This window comes from Myotis brandtii, unplaced genomic scaffold (genome assembly GCF_000412655.1).
Source record: "Myotis brandtii unplaced genomic scaffold, ASM41265v1 scaffold654, whole genome shotgun sequence".
Taxonomy (NCBI): domain Eukaryota; kingdom Metazoa; phylum Chordata; class Mammalia; order Chiroptera; family Vespertilionidae; genus Myotis; species Myotis brandtii.
This window is the reverse complement of record NW_005370538.1, coordinates 2,014,977-2,039,901: the sequence shown is the minus strand read 5'-3', so window position 1 is coordinate 2,039,901 and position 24,925 is coordinate 2,014,977. Positions and strand designations below refer to the sequence as shown.

The 24,925-nt window shown below is 39.7% G+C and overlaps 1 pseudogene; it reads right to left on the bottom strand.

Annotated features, from left to right (window-relative positions):
- Positions 1-15,733: 15,733 nt before the first annotated feature.
- LOC106723813 overlaps positions 15,734-24,925 on the bottom strand; it is a 23,243-nt pseudogene continuing 14,051 nt past the window's right edge.

The following is a 24,925-nucleotide window of genomic DNA, read 5'->3' as shown; positions in this document are numbered from 1 at the left end:
AGTCAGGGTGATGGGACTACACCTGGAAAGGCACAGACTCAGGAAAACACAAGGCATGTTTAGTGAAGTGGGTAGAGAGTAAGATGAGGCTACAATAGGGGGCCAAATAACAGCAATGAGCTTGGAAAGGGAGATAGGGGCCATATGTGAAAAAGGGTGTCAGTAGAGCTTTAAATGCCACAAGTTAAGAAGATTAATCATAACTGGCTTATGCCTCAAAAAGGGCACTCATTTGGCTAACTGCCTTGTACTATGCCTCTTACAGCATCTGAACATGTCCAGGTTGCCATGGTTCAGTGGTGTCTTGCTGGTCATCTATTTCAAGGTCTTTACCCTGAGCAAACTCCTTGACTTTCTTTAGGAACTAGCTCATGTCTATTGTGGGAAATACAGCTGTTCACATCCTGATAGGTACCATATCACTGTTCCCTTTGGGGTATACCCTGACTACAGGGCACTCTAACTGCCTGGACCATGCCTGGCTCTACCACTCAACTGTTCCTCTATGGCAGATCATGGGGTGCATTCATCTCTGCATCACTGAAGCCCATCACACTGCAGGGCTCAATATTCTGTGGAAGGAAGGAAGGAAGTGGTTGATTCTTATTCACCTTGATAACTTCTTTATCATAACTCAAAACATTTAATACCACAAAAGGGGAACATAGCAATTTTCCCGCCTCTGCTCCCTCTGTGTTTTGTGCTTAACAACATTCACAACAATAAAATCCACTTCAACTTGATGAGCAGTTCCAGGCCTCTATTGTGCTGGAGGGATGCAAGCTGGAAGGCCAAGGGACACAGTGCTCATCCCAGCGAGCTCTGGAGGTCAGATGCACACAGGCTGTGTAAAGCATTAGGACTCTGCAGGGTAGCTCTCCTGCCACCACTGCACTGCTGGCTCATGTTGGACATCCTGGCCTTGCCATCTTTATTCTCTACTCTCAACCAGGCACCCAAGTGTTTCTTGTTGTACAATGGCTGTTTGAGTGGTAGTGGGCCGACAGGGACATGGATTCCCTCCCACATTTGTTCTAAACAACACAAAGGGAATCACTTTGTGATGACTCACTCCCTATTTCCTAAACTCTCCTTCCTTTCCACTGCTTAGAAACAAGGCTCAGGAAAATGTGCCTGGAGTAAGGAGAGGTAGTATTCCCCCTTCATTCTCCATCTTGAGGGGTGAGGCACAGGGGCTGGTTAGAAAGTAGGACACAAGGTGAATAGGAGAAATCCAGTACTCCTTGGAGATCAACAGGCCATTTGCTCCTTGAGTCTTCGCAGTAAATTTGCCAGGTTTAAAGTATTCTCCCTACTTTAGAGGTAAGTAAACAGAGGTTCAGAAAATGTAAAGCCATCAGTTAGTAAGGAGGGAGCTAAGATCTGAACTCAAGTTACCAGGCTCCAGAACTGTGGTTCTAACCATTGTACACTCTATTGGCCATCGACACATGGTCTCATTTGATCCTTTTCACACTACTCCAGGGTGTGACAAGGAAAGTAGGGTTCAGTGCCCCTTTTATCAACCTCTTCTAAGCAAGAAGAATGGTCTACAAAAGATAATGAATTTCGTTCTATTCCAATTCTGTTCTCACAGTTATTGCCTACTCTCCTTTCCTACATACCCTCCTCTGTCAACCCACTCATTAAGATTTTATCCCCGCTATATTTCCCATCTTGTACTTTATATCCCCATGACTATTTTGTGAGTACCAATTTGTACTTCTTAATCCCTTCACCTTTTCACCCAGTCTCCCAACCCCCCTCTTTTCTGGCAACCATCAGTCTGTTCTCTGTATCTATGAGTGTGTTTCTATTTTGTTTGTTTGTTTAGTACTAAAGTAGATGGACAGCATGGTATGGTGAGAAGGGCATGATTTTATTTTCATTTTAGTTTTTTAAACCTTATGGTGGCTTTCCCCCTCTGATAATTCAAACAATGTACTTAGTTGTAAAAAACAAATACTGCAGAAATATAAAGAAGAAAAAAAATCACTCCTAAGCCCATCACCCATGACTATTGCCAACATTTTGAGCTATACTCTTAGAGATATTTTTCTAAACACAAACACATATTTGAAGAAATGGAATTATACCATTCATAACATTTTGTAATCTGCCTTCTAAAAATGTCAGAATACACTTATTATATAATTTATTTCTCACAACCCTGTGTTGTGGATATAATTATCCCATTATTAAGTTGAAGGAAATTAAGGTCTAGAGATATCATGCAACCACTACTTGTTAGAACTAGAATTTGAACTAAGATCTGTCTGTTCTAAAACTCAAGCTTTCCCTATCACATCTTCTCATTCATTAAAATGTAGTAACATACATTGACACTGCAATAATTAAAACACTGTGGTACTGGTGCCAGAATAAACAGACTAACTTCTTCCACTCATTTGTATTTTTATGGATGGTTATTGGGCACCTACTAGATACCAGGCTCTATTCAAAATACTGGAGATAAAGAGTAAACAAGACAGTACCCCTACTCTCATAGAGCCTTTAAAATGGTGAGGAAGGCAGGTAATAAACACATAAGGAGATATGTATGTAATATCAGGAAGTGATAAGTATTGTATAGCAATATAAATTTAAGGGGACAGAAAATGATAAAAGGGGGTATTTTATTTCTTCAAAGAAGGCTGGCATCTTTGAAGAAGTGATATCAGAGAAGTGACCTGAATAAATTATGGAAGTTAGATATCCAGAAGAAGACTCTTCCAGGAAGATGGAACAGCCAGTGCCAAGATCTTGTGGCAGGAGCATGGTTGGCATGTTTGAGGAACAGCAAGAAGACCAGGGCAATGCAACTTGCAAGGAGAAGAGCTGCAAGAGATAGACGATGTGGAGATGCAGGCAAGGAATTAAGTCATGCAGGACCCTGCAGGCTATGGTCAGCCTTTGGATTTGATTCCAAGTTTAAGACAGTGTTGGGTTTTGAGCAGAGGAGTAACATAACCTGAATTCCTCTATGAGAATTCCACCCTAGTTACAGACTGGAGAGGGTAAATGTGAAAACAGGGAGACAAGTGATAGGTGGGCAGTGTGGGGACAATGTGCTAAACCACTTGGGAAAAATATGTGCCTAGATTTAACAAATGACTATAAGGCTGGGTTATGGAGACAAACACAACATTGCTGCTCCCTGTAGAGTTCACAGTGCAGTAGATGGGACCAAGAACTCCATTTGAGCCAGCTGTGGCAGACTTATGTACTAGTACATGAGCTCTGAAAACTAGAGGAGAGAATGCTACCTTGTGCCTGTGGTCTGGGGTGAGGGAAGGCTTCACAAAAGAGGCTTGATTTGAGTAGAATCCTGAAGGCCCAACAGGAGGTGGGAAGGAAAGAAGAGAGGATGTGTAATGGGGGTGGACATTCCAGGAGGAAGGATCACAGAAGCAAAGGTCAGAGGGAAATACTGTCAGGATGCTTTCTAGAAATGCCCTTTCATTAGTTTATGCCAGACCCGTTCAGAGTTGACTATAAGCAAATGAATCAAGGTAGCAAATATAGCTGGCTTTATTTTACATTCCTGCCCAGGAACTTTAAACATGTTAGAACATTTTAAATTTTAAACAACCATCTAGTGCAAGGGTTGGCAAACTTTTTCTGTAAAGAGCTAGATAAATATTTTAGGCTTTGTGGGCCATATGTTCTCTTCTGCAAATACTCAATTCTGCCATTGTAGTGTGAAAGCAGTCATGGCAAATATGTAATGAATGGACATGGCTGTGTGCCAATAAAACTCCAATTACAAAACCAGGTGGTGGGCCAGATTTGGCCCATGGGCTATAGGTTTGGCAACCCCTAAGCTAGTGCTTCAGCTCCCCAGTGCTGTGCTCTATGCCCCCAACACTTACCCCACAGGTGCCTGTTGAAGGGGTTGGCAGCCTGACCTACAGACATACATTCTGAGTGGCAGACATTTATCAATCTCTTCTAGAGATTACTGATGCCACAAAATCAGTTTTTAAGTAAAATATGAAAATGTGGAGATTGCGTGCCAAAGAGGATGTAATGCTTGTAAGAGGAAACTAGACTGAGGATCTGGGCCTAAGAAGCATATCTGAAATAAATTAACAATTATTTTCAGGCAGGTAAATCAGAAGATAAAAACATATACTTTTGCTTTAATGATTAATATGGAATCCACATATAGCCCTGACAATGTCTTTCTGTCTATGTTTTAACATTTCAGTGTAATTTCAAATTAATTTCTTACATTGCACTATTGAAATAGGATCACTAAGATAACAACTCTTAGTATATCTATCTATCTATGTATCTATGTATCTATCTATCTATCTGGCTATCATTCATTCATTTTCCAACTACTATTAAGGAACTCAAAAGAAAGAAATATTCATAGTGCAATGTCAATGACTTCAGGGCACTAAACTCTGCAATTCTTAACACAATTATAACAAAACCCAGTTCTTATTACAAAAAGATAGACTTTGCAAAAGCCAGATCCTGTTCTTGAAATGGACTGTTAGCTTCTTTGTATTGATTAGGTGCCACAGTTTATTTGTCATTTTCCTTTTAATTTCATCCTAGAGCATCACCCTTGGCTAAATGTCTTGAATGGCATCACTTGATCAGACACGCTGTCAGTTCCAACATTTCCAGAGACTTGATGCCCAGAACAACTGACTTGCCTTTTCTCACATTGGTCATGATGACCAATGGCTTTGCATTGGGGATATTTTCTTCACAGTCTTTCCACAAAGCCTCTCTGAGAAAAGAAAGGCAGTTTTTATAGGAAATTTAAAATAATTCAATTGGGCAGGATGATAACATCCAAAAAGGACAAATCTCCAAGCTTACATCATCACTCTCACAAGGTGCTTACTCTGTGCCATGCCCTGCTCTATGCATTTTTATGTCTTTTAATTAGTTAATACCTTACAACAATCCATAAGGTATTACTTAGTTTTGCTGAGGAATGAAGAGGGTATGTGATTTGCTCAGACTCTCATGACTGGAAGTGGCTGATCCAGGTTCTGAACCCAAGCAATCAGGTACAAATCCAGGCATGTTTCTGCTAAATCAAGCAACATTGCCTTTTGATTGAGTTTTAGAAAGGAAACAACTTAGTTAGGAATTATTAGCCCAACTTTGATTAAAAGTAATTGAGTTCCTTGTTATGTCGTGAAGTATTTCATAGAGTTAAACTCAATTTGTTAGGCAAAAAGCAGCCTCTTTTTATCCCTGCGGGATCAGTATATCATCTCCATAAAATAAACCCATTTCAAGATATCTGAAACTTCCCATAGCTTTCTAGGTTTTATTTCTTATAAAATATTCCTAAGCATTTTCTTGTAAGTTATTTCAATTGTTGCAGACAACATATAGATGAGGTAACTGAAGCCCAGAGTCATTAAATAACTTGACCATAATCATAAGTTAGTAAGTAACATGGCAACATTTTTCCTTCCATCTGACTGTCTCCTTCCTTGGGCATAAATTGAGTTAGAATGGACTAGAAATGTCCTGTTCAAGTTATTGAACTTGATTGGGGTGTGTTGTTGTGTTTTGTTTTGTTTTTTGAGATTTGATGTTTGTTATTATTTGTTATTCTTAGAAAATCTCATTTTTTATTGCACTCAGACTTAGAGGTAGACGCTTTCAGAGGACAGCCTATGTCTCTTGGGAATCTGTTTCTGGTATTTTTCTTTGACCTTTTTCATGGGGAAACTTTTTTTGTCGTTCCCATCACTGATTTGAACCACATAACCCTTCCATTCTCTACCCAGAATGTCAGAAGCAACTTCTGTGACCATACACTTCTCATAAAAGGTACAAAATTTGATTTGCATTCATTGTCCACTTCAATGAGTTTCTGGTAGCCAGTGGAGAGGAAAGAGATATTCAGCTTCGTTTCACAGCAGCTGACCATCTCTGAGAGAACGTGATTGATTTTGCTACATTTGTGAAAAATTACATTGTTAGCTAGTATATCTGGAAAGGATAATAGTTTTAAAGGTTAAAAATTATTCTAAATTAATTTGGAATCCAAATATTATTCATGCTTCATGGCATAAAGGGGATCATGCAGGTTGGAACTTGGTCATCTGTGAGATCACATTTTGCGTTTTTCAGTAAACGTGAAAATCCATGTAGCCCATATGCTTTTTCCATATTTTTCTCTCTTAAATTTTTTATTTTTAATTTTTAAAAATCAAGATAATTGACATATTATATTTGTTTTGGGGGTACAACATGATGATTGAATAATTGTATAGATTGTGAAATAATCACCACAAAAAGTCTTGTTAATATCTATCACCACACAGTTAAACATTTTTTTCTTGTGATGGGAACTTTTAATATCTACTCTCTTAGCAACTTATAAATATGCAATTTAGTATTATCAACTACAGTCATCATACTGTACACTATATCCCCATGACTTATTTATTTTATAACTGGAAGTTTGTTCTTTTTGACCTCCTTTACCCATTTTGCTCACCCACCACCCTCTGCCTCTGGCAACCACCAATTTGCTCTCTGTATCTATGAGGTTTTGTTGTTTTTGTTTTTGTTTTTTAGATTCCTCGTATAAGTGAAATCATATAGTATTTGTCTTTTTCTGTCTCACTTTTTTCATTTAGCATAATGCCCTCAGGTCTATCCATGTTGTCCCAATGTCAAGATTTCCTTACTTTTTGTGGTTAATATTCTATAGTGTGTGTGTATTTTTTTCCTTATCCATTCATCCACTGATAAACACTTAGGTTATTTCCATGTTATAAATAATGCTGCAATGAACATGGGAGTGCATATATCTTTTCAAGTTAATATTTTTGTTTCTTTTGAATAAATACCCAGAAGTGAAATTTTTGGATCATATGGCAGTTCTATTCTTAATTTTTTGTGGAACCTCCATACTCTTTTCTATAGTAATTTTACCATTTACATTTCCAACCAGCTGTGCACCAGGGTTCCCTTTTCTCCACATCCTTGTCAACACATTATTTCTTGTTTTTTTTTTTTGTATTATAGCCATTCTAACAGGCGTGAGGTGATATCTCATTTGTGGTTTTGATTTGCATCTCTGTGGTAATTAGTGATATTGAGCACCTTTTTATGTACCTGTTGGACCATCTATATATCTTCTTTGGGAAAATGTCTACTTAGATCTTCTGCTCATTTTTTAAATTCGATATTTTTTTGTATTTTTACTATTGAGTTGTTTGCGTACTTTATATAGTTTGGAGAAAATATTGGGGTCCTCAACACCCTCACCTCCTACTGGCTTGTAAGACAGGGTTCCACACTGGAATAGGTAAACTGAGGAGACCAGAGTTTACCATCCCCATCCAATGCTCAAAGTAATGACTCAGAGGGAGAGTCTATCCAAAAGAACAGAAAGCTCTGAAGCACTCCAGAAAGAAACTGACTTTATGAAATAGTATGTGGAAATCCCAAGCTAAGGGTGCTCTAGAAAGCAGTGGAGGTTTTGATAGTGAGCAAATAAGAGGAAACTGGTAATTCTTTGAGAGCAACAAGCTAAAACATAGGCCATATTATTTAACAGATAAACCAGCTAAGAAGGGCCTTCTGGAATTAAAGTTCAAAGACTTGCATAATGCAAACTGTACCTGAATTAAATTGAATCCAACTATGCAGCAAGTTGCATCCCCCAAGAATTATTGGAAACAATAGAAAAAACAGCCAGAAATTAGTGAAGTCTAATAATAGGAGGCAGACAGCTTAACAGAGATATCAAGGAAAGAGACAAAGAGATCCATGATAAAACCACTGTTATCACAAGGTGACTATGTTCATGCCCAAGTTGTGCCATCTTAGGACTGACAACAGAGAGGCTTTGATTGTATGGTATGTGAGTTATATCTCAATAAAATTAATATTTAGAAAGTGACACAAATAAGAGCAAAACCAACACATTTTTCCTCCCCTCAAAAGTCATTTTAGAAGAACATGGACCTGCAATTTTTTTGTGTTTATGGTTTATTCTTTTTTCATTTACCACAGAAACCACAATATTTGTCAAAAGAAAAGTAGATTTTGTAAGAATATTTCCAATTTAATCTCCCTCCCAGAGTATTTTGTGACATAGTTACTTAGACACCTTAAGCATTGGAATAGCAGGAACACCAAATAGGGAGACACAGAGCAGGTTGGAAGGGTGTGATGAGGTTCATTTTTTCATTCTATACCTGGTAGAGTCCCAGACATTCTTTGATGTCTCTTCTATATATATTTATGATTATTGCATTAGACACCCCAAATTTAGATCAGAAAAGGAGAGAAAGTAGCAAGCATAACCTCTTTCGCAAAATGTATTTCTTTGGAAGTCACTGTTACACTTGGTGACACAGAGATATCTCAAATTCAATGTGTCCAAAATTAAGTTCATCGTCTCCCTCCCACTTCTACCACTCCTGCTACTTTTCCTAATATTGGGAGGACACAAATCAGAAAACTGGGAGTCATCATAGGTGACTCCTTCCCTCTCAGCCATGCATTCACCCAGTCATTTATGTCCACCTCCCAAATAACACTACATCTCTGATCTCTTACTGACCTAGTTTAGGCCCTCATCAATTTTTCCTTGGATGTTCATAGCCCAAAACCATTCTAGCTTATACTCCTACCTTTAGTCTTATCCCCATCTGATTTGTCTTTTACAGAGGATCAAATCCAAGACTTCTAATTCCTTATTGTGGCATATAAGCGCTTTATTATCTGACCCCTATTTATCCTCCAAAGTTCATCCCACAACACTCCATGCTCAGGCCCATCTCTATATACTTGACTATGCTGTTCCCTCTGTCTGGATTGAACTTGCCCATATTTTTCAACCCATTAGATCCTACTTATTCCTTCAGAATCAGCTCAAGAGTTATTTCCTCTGGGCAACCTTTCCTGAACCCTGGGCTGCATTCATGTCCCTTTCTCTGTTTTCCAACAGTTATTCATGCATGACCCCATCTCTGCACTGTACTGAATGTCTTAGCTTACTTGGAGGTTTTCCCTGTTAGACTGTGGGCTCCTTAAGGACATGGACTGTGTCTTATTTTTCCTTATATCTTCAGCTCCTAGCACAGGGCTTTACCCAGAAGGGATGCTGACTATATATGTGCTGCAAGAGCAACCCCCAAGTTGTTGCTCCGTCAATGTTTATTTAATTTAAACTCCCTGATCCTAGACACTTGATGATGCAGTTGGTCAAATGCACCTCCTTTATGCTCCCAGACTGTTCCTCTACCATTAGGATTATCACTCTCTCAATGTTATTTTGTTGTTTACTTACTTGTCTAACTCCTCACTGAATGGTATCAGCTCCTCCTGGAAGGGCTCAGGTCTTGCTAACTGCTGAATTTTTGGTGCATAGCTTACCCAGTTTGCATGGCAGAAAGTAACGTCTGGGCAGGCCAACAGATATAAAAGGAAAGACTGCAGTGGGCACACGTAGTTATTCTGTCCCATTGCACCAACCAGATGGAGTGTGGAGAAACTGCAAGTGTCATTCTAGTAGAAGTCCCCCTCCCCAACACAAACACAAAGCCAGAAAATGGAGGATCCCATCAATAATGATTACCAGCTAAGCTAGATTAAAATTGGGGCACTCAACTTTCAGTATGATCCAGTTGTTGCCACAGAAAGTTTTTGGAAGGGATTTTCTTCTTTGGCAACTACTAAAAAGTTAGAGGCAAAGATAGAATCTAGAGAAAGAAAGTAAAACTGTTCCAGAGGGCTGTGCTGAGAATCTGACTGGTCATTTCAGTATGGGCAGCAATTGTAACCACACTTAATTTCAAAAATGGGCTTTTAAAGGAGCATGTATGTGGTTAAGTAGAATTTAATCCACAGAATCATGAAAGAGTGCCAGGGTTCAGGTGTTGGTAAAGTATAAAATGCCTCCTCTCCTATACTCACTCTTTCATGTACCCTGCTCCCCTTTATCAAAGCCACCATTTTAGCACATGACCAAAACCAAAATTATAGGTGTCAATGTTAAAACTATGACAAAAAATTGACCATTTTCAGTGTCATTAATGTGAAAACAAAGACATACTGAATATTTGCCAGTGCTGGTGTTATATGGGTCAGCCCACACAAAGGCAAACAATCTTTGTCATTCCTCCCAAATGAGCCAGTGACAAAGGAAAATGTTATTTATTTCAGCAGGCCCATGTCACTTTCACTTTGAACCAAAGCTGCTGGTCCAATGTTCCAGCGTAGATCATTACTGGAAGAAAGCTTTGCCAGAGAGAAAACTCCTGTGTGGTTTGGACTCTGGGATGTCCAAGTTTGGCACCCAATCTATCTCATCCACCCCTTAGATGTTCTATCTCTGATATTAATTTCTAAAGTGAAGGTTAAATACAACCATTTTTATTTGGAAAATTTCTTGAGATTTCCTATCATGACCACGGACACTGTAAAGTGGGATTGAGCCTTAAATCTGGGCTTTGCTCCCCTAGAAGGGAAGTGCACTGACATTTGTTGAGTGAATCAAGCTGAGCTGTGCACTTTACATGTGTCCTTTCTTTAACCCTTGAAATCACCCAATGAAGTTTATATTGACATCCCCATTTTCCACACAAGGTGAGCAAGGCTCAAGAAGAGTAAAAACATACCCAAGGTCACAAGGTCATCATTGATAGAACAAGTATGCAAAGCCAGCTCTGGCTCACTCTAAAAAGCATGTCCTTGCTTACTACTCCACCACACTGGTCCCCTGGTTACTGTATACTTGAGAGAACCACATCTAGTCAATATTCAGGAAGATTATCAATTCAGGCCTCAATTGTTTTAAGATAGCTTTACATTTGCAATGCAGTTGTGACTGTTAATTTCCCACTAATCAGAAGAGTGGCATGTTGTACTACTTTAATCATCACAGTGCTTGAAATAAATACTACATAATTTCAACACCTCCTCTCAAATCTCAAAACAGAGAGATGATGATACACTAATGGATTATATTACACTGAAGGCTCATTTAGCCTGCTACCAAATATGTTGAATCATAAGTCAAACACTGATTTGAAGGGACTTATTAGGTAAACACAGTTAAAATACATATCTTTCTTGAAAGGCTGTTGATGGTGGATGTTCATATGACTGTGCACAGATAGTATTAACTTTGAATTTATCATCTGTAGAGTTTGTATTTCCAAATAACTTTTTTGGGTTACTAATTGGGAAGTGTTCCAGAATGCGTATAGGGGTGGGAGAAATATTCCAAACCCATACCTGTTCAGATAAGTGGAGATATCATTAGCAACAAGAAGTAAGTGATCATGGCGTCTGTCATTTTTCATAAATTACACTAAATAACCATAATGCTGCAATTTAGTGGTCCAAAGTTCATTCTATTCAGCAGGACATCGATACTTAACTGTTTAAAGAAAAGGGACCCGCTGAGAAAATAGTGGTCTAATCAGATGCCATAAAATCGAGCTGATGAGATGAGTCCCATTTCTTTTTTTTATAAGGGGATTCTAATGAAGCAATGCTCAGAGAGGATATATAACTTTGGGCTCCCTATTTCATTATTCATGTCAGCTGCACCAAGTTTCAAATGAATCTAAGGAATCTAATCCCACTGGCTATTTGTAGACATGCTGGGCTGTGCAGGTGACTTATTAAATCCCAAATTCCTAGCTGCCAAATTGTCTTGGTTCCTATAAGGATTATGAGCAAGCTTTGGGAAATAAAGCAAATTAAAAGGAACAGTAATCAAATTAGAAGTAACAAAAGATGGTGCCTCAAAAACTAATTCATCAGATGCTAAAAGTGAAAGACAACGGGTTAGTTCATGAACAGCTCTCACAATAAGGTAAACACCTCTGAGGCTCAGGTAGACAAACACAGGCAGGCTTAAGAGGGAAGTTTCCATGATATATCTAGCACACCTTCCTCTCTGGAAAGAGCCTGAGAAGGGAGGGAGAAGACAGGGTGAACATCTACCTAGCATCTGCCAGTGAGGCTCCTGGGCTGGAGAAATCATCCACCTGTCAATATATATCTCCTCCCAGGGAGGCGTAAACAGCCCAACTAGTAGTACCTAAATTTATTATATTAATACTTTACCATTGGAATATAATTTCTCATGAGGGTGATATTTAAAGTAACTCCATTATGCTAAATATAAAATGGATATATTTCCTTTTGGCCGCATTAAATAGATCGAGGATATATTTTTAATACTTCTCCTTTCAGCACTGGAAGCCAGACAATGAAATCAATCAGCAGCTCCTGGGGAGCAGGGTGCCTTCCTGCTGTAGTACTTGGCTGCTTCCTCCTCATTACTCTGCCCCCCAACACTGGGTTGTGTCCTACTACCTTAAAGGAGAAATTGAGGCCCTGGAGAGAAAGGAGCTCAAGCTGTTATTAAGATTAAATGAGCCCTAACCGGTTTGGCTCAGTGGATAGAGCGTAGGCCTGCGGACTGAAAGGTCTCAGGTTCGATTCCGCCGGTCGAGGGCATGTACCTTGGTTGCGGGCACATCCCCAGTAGGGAGTGTGCAGGAGGCAGCTGGTCGATGTTTCTCTCTCATCGCTGTTTCTAACTCTCTATCCCTCTCCCTTCCTTCTCTGTAAAAAAATCAATAAAATATATATTTTTTTAAAAAAAGATTAAATGAGGCAATGCATGCAAAACCCGTAGCAAAGTGCTTGGCATATAATAAGCACTCAATAAATGAGAGCTAATATTATTATTACTACTATTAGTATCACCATCATTTTCAGAGGGGGAGGTATATCATATTTTGTTTTTTGTTTTTAAATATATATTTTTATTAATTTCAGAGATGAAGGGAGAGGGAGAGAGAGAGAGAGAGAGAGAAACATCAATGATGAGAGAGAATCATTGATTGGCTGCCTTCTACACTCCCCCTACTGGGGATTGAGCCCACAACCTGGGCATGTGCCATTGACTGGAATTCAACCTGGGACCCTTCAGTCCACAGGCCAATGCTCTATCCACTGAGCCAAACTGGCTAGGGCTGTTGTTGTTTACTTTTTATTTGTATATTTGGAATTTCTTGTATATTTTGGAGATTAACCTTGTATCAGATATATGGTTTAGAAATATTTTCCCCATTCCATAGGTTGCCTATTTTCCTTGTTTCTTTTGCTGTACAAAACATTTTAGTTTGATGCAATCCCACTTGTTTATTTATTATTTTGTTGCTTGTACCTTTGTTGTCATATCCATGAAATCATTAGAAAAACCAATGTCATGAAGATTTTCCTCTATATTTTCTTCAAGGAGTTTTACAGTTTCCAGTCTTAAATTTAAGTCTTTAATCCATTATCTTTTCCCCACTGTTGATTTTTAGCACCTTTACCAAAACGCAGTTGATGGTATGCTCATGGAATTATTTCTGGGCTTTCTGTTCTTTTCCATTGATTTGTCTGTCTTTATGTCAGTACCATACTGTTTTGATTACTGGGATTCTGTAATATATTTTGAAGTAAGCAAGTGTGATGCCTCCAATTTTGTTCTTCTTTCTCAAGATTGATATGAGCATTCATGGTCTTTTCTGGTTCTGTATGAATTTTATCATTGTTTTTCCTATTTCTGCAAAAAATAACTTTGGGATTTTGATAGTGATTGCATTGAAACTGTAGATCACTTTGGTAGTATGGACATTTTAACAATATTAATTCTTCCAATCCAGGAGCACAGGGTGTTTTTCCACTTGCTGTGTCTTAATTTCTTTCATGAATGTATTATAGTTTTCAGTATACAAAATTTTCACCTCCTTAGTTAAGTTTATCCCTATTTTATTCTTTTTGGTGCTATTGTAAAGGGGATAATTTTCCTAATTTTCTTTCAAATGGTTCATTGTTAGTGTATAGAAATGCAACTGATTTTTTAATGTTGATTTTGTATTCAGCAACTTTACTGAATTTGTTTGTTTTACCAATTTTTATGAAGTTTTTAGGATTTTCTATATGTAAGACCAAGTCATCTGCAAAGGCAGACAATTTAACTTTGTCCTCTCTCTTTTTTTTTCTTTTTTTTATTGCTTAAAGTATTACATATGTCTCCCTTTTTTTCCCCCCGCCCTTGACAATCCCCCGGCCTCCCCTACCCACCAGTGTCTTATGTCCATTGGTTATGCTTATATGCATGCATACAAGTCCTTCGGTTGATCTCTTATCCCCCCCTCTCCTGCCCCCCAACCCTCCCCGGCTTTGTCCTCTCTTATTTGTATGCCTTTTATTTCTCTTTCTTGCCTAATTGCTCTTGCTAAAACTTCCAGTACTACCTACAATAGGAGTGGCAAGAATGAGGATTCTTGCCTTACTCCTGATTTTAGAAGTAAAGTTTTCAATTTTTCACAATTCAGTAAATATTAGCTGTGGGCTTGTCATATATAATATTTATTATGTTGAGGTACGTTCCTTCTACACCTAGTTTGTTGAGAGTTTTTATCATGAAAGGGTATTGAATTTTGTTAATTGCTTTGTCTGCATTTATTGAGGTGATCATGTGATTTCCATCCTTTATTCTATTAATGTGGTATATCCCATTAACTGATTTTCATGTGTTGAAACATCCTTGCAGCCCAGGAACAAATCTTACTTGGTCATGGTTTATATAACCCTTTTAATGTGCTGTTAGATTTGGTTTGCTGCTATTTTGTTGAGGATTATTTTTAATAACTGGTTTTGCTTTATTCAGCAGTTCACATATGACAGTCCCAAACCCAACACTTAGATTTTTCTCTCCTCTGAATTTTTTTTTCAGATCTATGTCAACAGAGACCATTTTTCCCAGTAGCATATGCAGTCTGATCCTCATGCGGTGGGGACATGCGGAGCCTCAAAGACCCTGGCTCTCCAGCACTGGAACCTAGGTCCTCCCCTTGGATTGCACCCATGTCTGTCTGTGCTGGGGCTCTGTCCTGGTCCCAAGACCGTGAGGTGTCCTTGGGCCAAGAATACCAAACATGTTCCATGTATGTGCCAATTCTGAATAAACATTGGCGAGCTGCCTGGAGCCCAGGGGTGACACTAGTGAGGTCGGCAGTGCCTAGGTTCCATTACAAAGAACGTGGTGCTTATCTGGCTATGTCTGCCATAGCAATACCCACTTGACATGTTTGGAATGGGGATATTGGGAGAACAGGCTTCATGCCAGCCACCAGCTCAATTCAGAAAGGGGCACAGCGTTCATTCCATCCTTGCCTTGGGTGGTTATTCTTCCTGGACCGGTGGCAGTCTGAAGGCTACAAAGCTGTAAGTGGCTTCCACAGGCCCTAGATGGAACAGCATAAGCCCAAGCTAGAGGGAGTTTGGAAGGGCAGCCTATGCAGGGCCCCAAGGGGATCTGCACATTGCAGGTCCTCCTCTGGAGACAGTTTGATCCAGGCAAAGACAGCTGGATGGCTGTCAAAATGACTTAGATGCAACTTGAGTGTAAAAACACTTCCATGGCACTTACATAGAAATAACCTTAATCTCTGGATAAACTCTCAATAATTTGTAGTCCAAACTAAAAATGTTTATCTTCAATATGCTACTGAGAAGCTAAAATAGAGTAAAATGATAGTCTTACTTTAATCAAGTTCCAGAATGAGGGCACACTACTTTGAAAAGCACTGTCTCAGCAGAAAACTCAAGGTTGTGTATGAAAGAATGTTTCTAGAAAATACCAAAGGCATCAAACATAACCCAAATCTGGCCTTTCATTTCTCCTTGGTGCCACTCCATTCCCCGGGCGGGGAGGCTACTTCATCCAGCTGACTTTGCGAATGTCACAGTGTTCCATGAGTGTGTCCAGTCATCTGTTGAAGTTGTCCACTCTTTGCTTGTGTGTTTCAGAGCCTTTCTTTAGGATCCTTTCCATTTACTGCTTCTCCTACATCTTCTCAAAGGCCTCCTGGGATGGAGTCTGCTTGTCCAGGCTGCGCCTCTTCTCATTCTCTTTGCTCATTCCCATGGCTTCCAGGAGTTTTGGCTTGTCTTTGTCATTCTTTTTCTTCTTCTGCTTGATCATGTAATTGCTGTGATGCCTTTCAGCTTCAAGAGCCCCTTTAGGACCTGCTCACCATAGTGCCTGTAAGCGCTTGTTGAGGATTTTTGTGTCTATATTTATCAGTTTTCTTTTGTAGTGATGTCTGTCTGGCTTTGACATCAGGGTAATGCTCGTCTCATAAAGTGAGTATGAAAGTGTTTTTCCTCTTTAATTTTTTGGAAGAGTTTGAGAAGGACTGGCATTAATTCTTCTTTACATTTATTTTTAAAAATACACTGATAACTTAATGTAATTATAACTAGTTTTCCATTTGTAATATAAAGTATTGTGTTCGTGGTGGTTACCGGGTTGTGGGGGAGAAGGTGGTCCTAATATGAGATGACAGGAGACTTGACTTTGTGTGGTGGACACATGGTATTATATACAGATTTTGTAACTTAGAAATCCACAATGAAACCTATATGTTCATGTTGACCAATGTCACCCAAATAAAATTTAATTTAAAAAAGTAGTATTCTGATAAGGGATCCAGAGGCGTTAGCAGACTGCCAAAGGAAGCCAGGCATAAAAAGGTTAGGAAGCTCTATGCTGCATTAATTCACTGAATACTCACAACCACCAGCCCCTGACCACCCAGTCTTTACACAGGAGTACAATGGGGAACAGAAGTCATACAGCCAGTAGTGGGGCTGAAATTTGAACTCAGACAGTCTGAGTCTAGTAGAGTCCATGCTCTTCTTAGTAAATATCCTATACTATAGTACCTTTATTGTGTCATTATCCACATATTATAGTTGAGGAAACTGGTTCCTTTTTATAAAGGAGGAAGCTGAGGGTTGTTGTGAGTAGTAAAATGAGCATTTCTTGAGGACCTAATGTGACAGACTCTCTCTCTCTCTATATATATATATCTCATTTTTTTATTGCTTAAAGTATTACAAAGGGTATTACATATGTGTCCTTTCCCCCCACCCCTTGACAATCCCCAGGCCTCCCCTACCCCCGTGGTATTTTTCCTTCATTGACTGGCTTATTTCACTTAGCATAATGCTCTCCAGTTCCATCCATGCTGTTGCAAATGGTAAGAGTTCCTTCTTTTTTACAGCAGCATAGTATTCCATCGTGTAGATGTACCACAGTTTTCTAATCCATTCATCTACTGATGGGCACTTAGGCTGTTTCCAGATCTTAGCTATGGTGAATTGTGCTGCTATGAACATATGGGTGCACATATCCTTTCTGATTGGTGTTTCTGGTTTCTTGGGATATATTCCTAGAAGTGGGATCACAGGGTCAAATGGGAGTTCCATTTCCAGTTTTTTGAGGAAACTCCATACTGTCTTCCATAGTGGCTGCACCAGTCTGCATTCCCACCAGCAGTGCACAAGTGTTCCTTTTTCTCCACATCCTCTCCAGCACTTGTCGTTTGTTGATTTGTTGATGATAGCCAGTCTGACAGGTGTGAGATGGTACCTCATTGTTGTTTTGATTTGCATCTCTCGGATGATTAGTGACTTTGAGCATGTTTTCATATGTCTCTTGGCTTTCTGAATGTCCTCTTTTGAAAGGTGTCTATTTAGATCCTTTGCCCATTTTTTGATTGGATTGTTTATCTTCTTTTTGTTAAGTTGTATGAGTTCCCTATAAATTTTGGAGATTAGGCCCTTATCAGATATGACGTTGGCAAATATGTTTTCCCACGCAGTGGGTTTTCTTGTTGTTTTGTTGATGGTTTCTTTTGCTGTGCAGAAGCTTTTTATTTTGATGTAGTCCCATTTGTTCATTTTCTCTTTAGTTTCAACTGCCCTAGGAGCTGTATCAGTGAAGAAATTGCTTTGGCATATGTCTGAGATTTTGTTGCCTTTGGATTCTTCTAGAATTTTTATGGTTTCCTGTCGTACATTTAAGTCCTTTATCCATTTTGAGTTTATTCTTGTGTATGGTGTAAGTTGGTGGTCTAGTTTCATTTTCTTGCATATATCTGTCCAATTTTCCCAACACCATTTATTGAAGAGACTATCTTGGCTCCATTGTATGTTCTTGCCTCCTTTGTCAAATATTAATTGAGCATATTGGTTCGGGCTGATTTCTGGGGTCTCTATTCTATTCCATTGATCTATATGTCTGTTCTTGTGCCAGTACCAGGCAGTTTTGAGAACAGTGGCTTTGTAATACAGCTTGATATCTGGTATTGAGATCCCACCTACTTTGTTCTTTCTCAGGATTGCTGCAGCTATTCGGGGTCTTTTTTTATTCCAGATGAATTTTTGGAGAGTTCGTTCTAGATCTGTGAAGTATGCCGTTGGTATTTTAATGGGAAGTGCGTTGAATTTATAGATTGCTTTGGGTAGTATGGACATTTTAATGATGTTGATTCTACCAATCCATGAACACGGTATGTTCTTCCATCTGTTTATGTCTTCCTCTATCTCTTTTTTCAACGTCCTGTAGTTTTCTGAGTAGAGGTCTTTTACCTCTTTAGTTAAGCTTATTCCTAGGTAGCTTAATTTTTTTGGTGCGATGGTAAATGGGATTGTTTTTATAATCTCTCTTTCTGAAAGTTCACTATTGGTGTATAGAAATGCCTCAGATTTCTTGGCATTAATTTTGTATCCTGCTACTTTGCCAAATTCATGTATTAAGTCTAGTAGTTTTTTGATGGAGTCTCTAGGGTTTTGTATGTATAATATCATGTCGTCTGCAAATAAGGACAGTTTTACTTCCTCTTTTCCAATTTGGATGCCTTTTATTTCTTCTTCTTGTCTAATTGCAATGGCTAATACTTCCAGGACTATGTTGAACAGGAGTGGTGAGAGTGGGCATCCTTGTCTTGTTCCTGTTCTTAGGGGAAATGGTGTTAGTTTTTGTCCATTGAGTATGATGTTGGCTGTGGGTTTGTCATATATGGCTTTTATTATGTTGAGGTATGATCCTTCTACTCCCACCTTGCTGAGAGTTTTTATCAAAAATGGGTGTTGGATTTTGTCAAATGCTTTTTCTGCATCAATTGATATGACCATGTGGTTTTTTTCTTTCAATTTGTTTATGTGATGTATCACGTTTATTGATTTGCGTATATTGTACCATCCTTGCATCCCTGGGATAAATCCTACTTGGTCATGGTGTATGATCTTTCTGATGTACTGCTGGATCCGATTTGCTAAGATTTTGTTGAGGATTTTGGCATCTATGTTCATGAGGGATATTGGCCTGTAATTCTCTTTCATTGTGTTGTCTTTACCTGGTTTTGGTATTAGGGTGATGCTGGCTTCATAGAATGAGCTTGGAAGTGTTCCTTCCTCTTGAATTTTTTGTAGTAGTCTGAGGAGGGTAGGTTTTAGTTCTTCCTTGAATGTTTGGTAAAACTCCCCTGTGAAGCCGTCTGGTCCTGGGCTTTTGTTTGCTGGAAGCTTTTTGATGACTGCTTCAATTTCTTCCATAGTTATTGGCCTATTGAGATTTTTAGATTCTTCCTGATTGAGTGCTGGAATGTTGTATTTTTCTAGGAATTTGTCCATTTCCTCCAGGTTGTCTAGTTTGTTGGAGTAGAGCTGTCCATAGTATTTTTTAACAATCATTTGTATTTCTGTGGGGTCTGTTGTTATTTCGCCTCTATCGTTTCTGATTTTGTTTATTTGGGTCCTCTCTCTTTGCTTCTTGGTGAGCCTGGCTAGGGGTTTGTCAATCTTGTTTATCCTTTCAAAGAACCAACTCTTGGTTTCATTGATTTTCTGTATTGTTTTTTTGGTCTCTATGTCATTGATTTCTGCTCTAATCTTTATTATCTCCTTCCTTCTGCTCACTCTGGGGTTTTCTTGTTGCTCTCATATATCTCATTTTATCCTCTTAATAACTGTCAGTGTTTTGATTGATGAATGAACTAAGACCCAGGGAGGGTAAAGCAGTAAAGTAACTTGCTCAGGATCACATTGCTTTGAAGTCATGGAATCCTTGTCTGCTAACTTTCAGAGTTTCTCTCTATATTTTCCTCCCTCTCTCTCTTCTACACTGTGCTACATAATTAGTATGCAAATTATCTCCTGTAATCCTGAGGTCTTATTTCATTCATAGGCTTTTCAGTGAGGGAAAAATATTGCAAGGAAACATTCATGGCATCTTTCCTACTAAAACCAAGAAATTTGTCATCAAAACAGGTGGACTAAATTAGTGTAGATTTGCACGATGAATTGTTAAGAAAAAATTTTCAAGTGAGGCTTAAGAATGTCACAAAATCACATGTAAGAACGAAATTTTAAAATAAAGTAGTAGATTTATATTATGATGAATGTTTCAAAGTGAAAACAAAATACTGGCAAAGGATATTTTGAAGCAAGGAAATTCACATCAACATAAAGAAATTTGTAAAAAAAGAATTGTAATACACTATGTTGCAAACCTGTTTCAAAGATTTCATATAAAATGGTTTAAACAATAGTGACTTAACATCAGAAAGTATACTCTTGCTCAATTACTTGCATGATTTTTTTTAGTAAACTTCAAATCAAAGCAAAGTTTAAAGTATTTTGTATCAGTTTCAATTTACAAAGTCAGGGAAACAGATATGGATAGGAAAATTTTTTTTCTGGGTAAGAACCCCTTAGATTTGAACTGTTTATACTTACAAAATACAGTGCCGTTCAGACACTGCTTAAGCTTTTCCTTAGCAATAATGCTCAAGTGGGTTCTAAGAGAATGCAAAAACCCTGCTCCCAGAAAGCCTTTTCTATTAGCTGCCTGCTTCTTCCTGCTAGGAGACCTTGGTTTCCCAAGGCTTTCAGTGGTCACAAACCATGTTTCTAATGCAACTAAAAGATTCATCTTCACGGACACTTAATGATGCCGAGTGTGTCATTACGACAAAAACAAACAAAACCTTGTGTCTTCAGAAAGGAAATCTGGGGCCTCATGGTCATGAAATGAACACAGAGGACTGAAATGAAATAGCCTATATTTGAAGAAGCCCTCCAGGATTCTATGGGGTGTAGGGAAAGGAGCCTTGGATTTGCATTTGACAGATTTTAGTTCTGCCTCTGTAACATTTAGCCCCTCTAAATCTCAGCTAATTTGTTTGTTCAATGGCATTGGAATCCACCAGCAGCAGATCCAGCCATTTATTTATTCAATACCATGTACCAGGTCTTGTGTTCAGTATTGGGTGGTTGTGGTAAACAATGCATGTGAGCCATGCATGTGAGAAGATAACTTACTGGTGTTATGTAAGGTATCATCATTATTACATTTCATCATCTCAGTGTCTCTGAAGCCTCCCTCTTCATTCTCCTCAGTTTGTCTTATTTATATTTTGAACAATGTTTGTTGATATTGTCTCTAAGTATATAAATAATTTGTGACCCTATTCAGTGATCTGGAAAACGCAAGAAGGTACAAAGAGGAAAAATAAAACACTCATAATAACGTTCAAAAGAGACAATGCCACACAGTCAAAAATACTTATTAGACAATTGCCTAAACGGGAACAGAAACCCATTTGATTGAACCACACATCTATGCATGCGTCCTTCCCATGTCCATTCAATTTCTGCCCCTTCCAATCAATAAGCAGTGTCAGACACTGTAGGTAGGTGCTGGGTCTGTGAGGAGCATGGCATGGCATGGTGTAGAACCAAAGTCATCTGCATTCCCTGACCTGCAGCTGCTCCCCAGAAAAGGAGCAGAGAACACTTTGTTGGCTGTCCCCGCAGTATGCCCGCTACCCACAGAACTGGGGAACCCAGTGGATTCGAGGGCTCGCTTCATCTGGAGGGCCCTTACTCGAACCTGGAGATTCCTGTATTTCTAAGAAAAGTGCCTAATCTGTGGCTGGCGGCCCTTACAGACCCTCACATCCCCTCCCCCCTCCCCTCCCCCCTTGCATCCCTCTCCTAGGCAGCCTTTCGCTCACTCGCTTGTTGGCTTGGGATTGGATCAATGCAGTGGAGTGCTCTTTGCTAGGCCTTCTACCCTGTGATCGCCCAGCCTGGGGCTTTAGGGGCCGAGCATATCAATTCAAACCCACTGAACTGTATTTCCCCAGCCCCGGGTCCGCCCCTGGCCTTTGTGCCGCACCCGCCCCGCCCCCTTTGCTCACTCTCCCTTCATGCTTTGTTTGGCAAACACAAAACGCCCGGCCCAGCAGCGGGCCCTTTTCAAGCTTAGCAGCCAGCACTCGAAAACGCTGAGAGGCGTGGGTACCTGGTAACACCTCCAGGGACCGGACTGAGTGGGCGCCCAGCTGCCTGAGCCCCCATCGAGCGCCCCTCCACCCCAACCAGCACCAACCCATGAGATGGCAGGGCCAGAATTGGGGCTTCCCCATCACACTACCCAGGATGGCCCGGAATCAAAACTTCTTCCAGGCGCAGGGGTTCCCTTTGAAAAGCTGGGGCATTTGGGGGCCCCTTACCCTCCCTTTTGTGTTTTAAATGGCCCAAAAGTTCTCAGGCCCAGGGTTTAGAGGCCTGAGAACTGGTTTGGATGATACCCCCAGAGCTCTAACCTCAGTAGCCTGCACAATGGCCACTAATGACTGCAAAAGTTGTGGCTCGCAATAAATAAATAAATAAATAAATAAAATAAAAAGCAGCAACATAGGCAGCAACAGCAGCTACCATTTATTGACTGCTTACAATGTGCCAAGTATCATGCTAAGTGCGTTACAAACATGGTAACATTTACTTAATTTACAACAACTTGGTGCTACGGAGATTAGGGCCTCTTTTTGTTGACAAGGAAGCTAAGGATCAGAGACTAAGAAGCTTGCTCCTAAACCCTAGGTATATGTCCTCAGTTTAATGTTCCCATTACTTAAATAGTGGAATCTGTTATCTTTTAGTTCATATCAAGAAATTGTTATTTTCCATTCCTAAACATGCCATCCACTGTTGTTCTTTTGCCAGTTGTCTTCATAAGCAGAGTTGAAGAAACTTTTTAAGTGTTGTCATATAATAATTATGATTAGAATAGACACACTTTGTTGAAGGTTTATGGTACTTAACCAAGTTATTAAATACATCTTTTCATTGGCTCCTCACAACCATCTTCTCTTGTGGGTTCTGCTATTGTATCCATTTTACAAGAGGGGAAACTCAGTAACCTGAAGTCACTTGTCCAATGTCACACAGCCAGTGAGGACTTGGTAGAGCCAAGGCTTGTTTGAATGCTTATTCTCCAAAACATTCATTAGGTGATATTGCCTTTTATTATTACTAATTATGTTTTAATTTCTACATTTCTTCAAAGGATGGCCTTTCATTTTCCAAAAATTGCCTTTCAAGTTAACGGACAGTCACTTGATTCATGTTATTTAAAGACCCATTGGGAAGATTAAAAATGGTGGCACAGTAGGTGGATGCTGCACAGACATGCTCCCACGAACAAGCTGGAATTACAACTGAAATATGGAAAGGCTTCTGGAATAATCAACAGAAAACTCACAAAAGAGAACCCTGATACCCAAGGACTGAAGGTGGAGACCACATAGAGACTTGTAAGAGGGGCAGTGGAGTGAAAGGGCTGGCCGGGTGCCCACAGACAGGAACTGAAGACCCAGAGAGATATCTCAGTTGGGGGGGGCAGGGGTGCCACTGGGATCTAATCCCCAAGCTGGGCTCCCCAGCAGAGAGCACCAAATATGAGGAGGGTACCAACATAACATCTAGCTGTGAAAAGCAGCAGGGTGCTGTCTGCCAGGGAGTGGCAACTGAAAGTTCGGGCACCCTCTTGAAGGGCCAATGCACAAAAATTCCCTGTGGAGCCACCCACCTTGTGCTCTGGCAGAGGGAAGTGGAATGGAGCTGTGAGAGCAGAAGCCAGGACTGGGGACTCGGGAGATAGAGCTTAGAAGGCAGATACCCCAAGTTTCCTGTGCTGAGTCATTCCCTCATGCAGCAGAGGACATCTTTCCCACATACACTTTTGCCTTGCCTGGGGGGAAGACAGTCGACACACCCTATTGGAAAACACCTTGCCCTGAAGCCACTTAAGAGATGAAAAGTAACAATTAGCCTCCAGGTAGAAGCAACTGCCCCACCCTGTTGAAAAAAAACTCTCACCACACCTGAGGATGATTGCCTGGGGCTATTCAAGTCAGAATCCTTTTAGTCTGTAGACTGAGGCAGTCACTGGAGGCCTTGAGTCTTTGCCTGATCCAATTATCAGAAATAGCCTTTAACACTGTCCTGCACTAGAGATTGAGAGGTGTAGAGGATCTACCTAAAACATAGTCACAAACCCAGAGAGACAACCAAAATGAGGAGACAAAGAAACAACCCTCAAATGAAAGAACTTGAGAATTCTCTACAAGAAGAGATAAATGAAGCAGAGATAAGAAATTTATCTGAAACAGAGTTCAGAGTAATGATGATAAAAATGCTAAACAGTATGAAAAAAGATATAGTAACTATGAAAAAAAAAACAGTCTGAGATAAAGAATGACATTACACAAATAAAGAACACACTGGAAGGAATACACAGCAGATTAGGGGAAGTTGAGGGCCAAATCAGTAAATTAGAAGACAGAGTTGAAAATATCACTCACTCAGAGAACCAAAATGAAAAAAAAAATTAAAAAACAGGAGGACAGCTTAAGGGAGCTGTGGGACAACGTGAAACATAACAATATTAGAATAGCAGGTGTGCCAGAAGAGGCAGAAAGGGAGAGAGGAATAGAGAAGGTGTTTGAAGAAATAATGGCAGAAAACTTCCTTAACCTGGTAAAGGAAAAAGTCACACAAGTTCAGGAGGCACAGAGAACCCCAAGCAAGAAGGACCCAAACAGACCCACGCCCAGACACATCATAATTAAAATGCCAAAAATTAAAGACAAAGAGAGTGTTATGCCCAGATTTCAGGATCCCCAAGAAACCACATCAGGAAGCCAGCCAGTCCGATGCAAAAGCATAAGAGTCTTTATTCGAGCTAGCTCGGCTCCCCCACCTTGCCGAC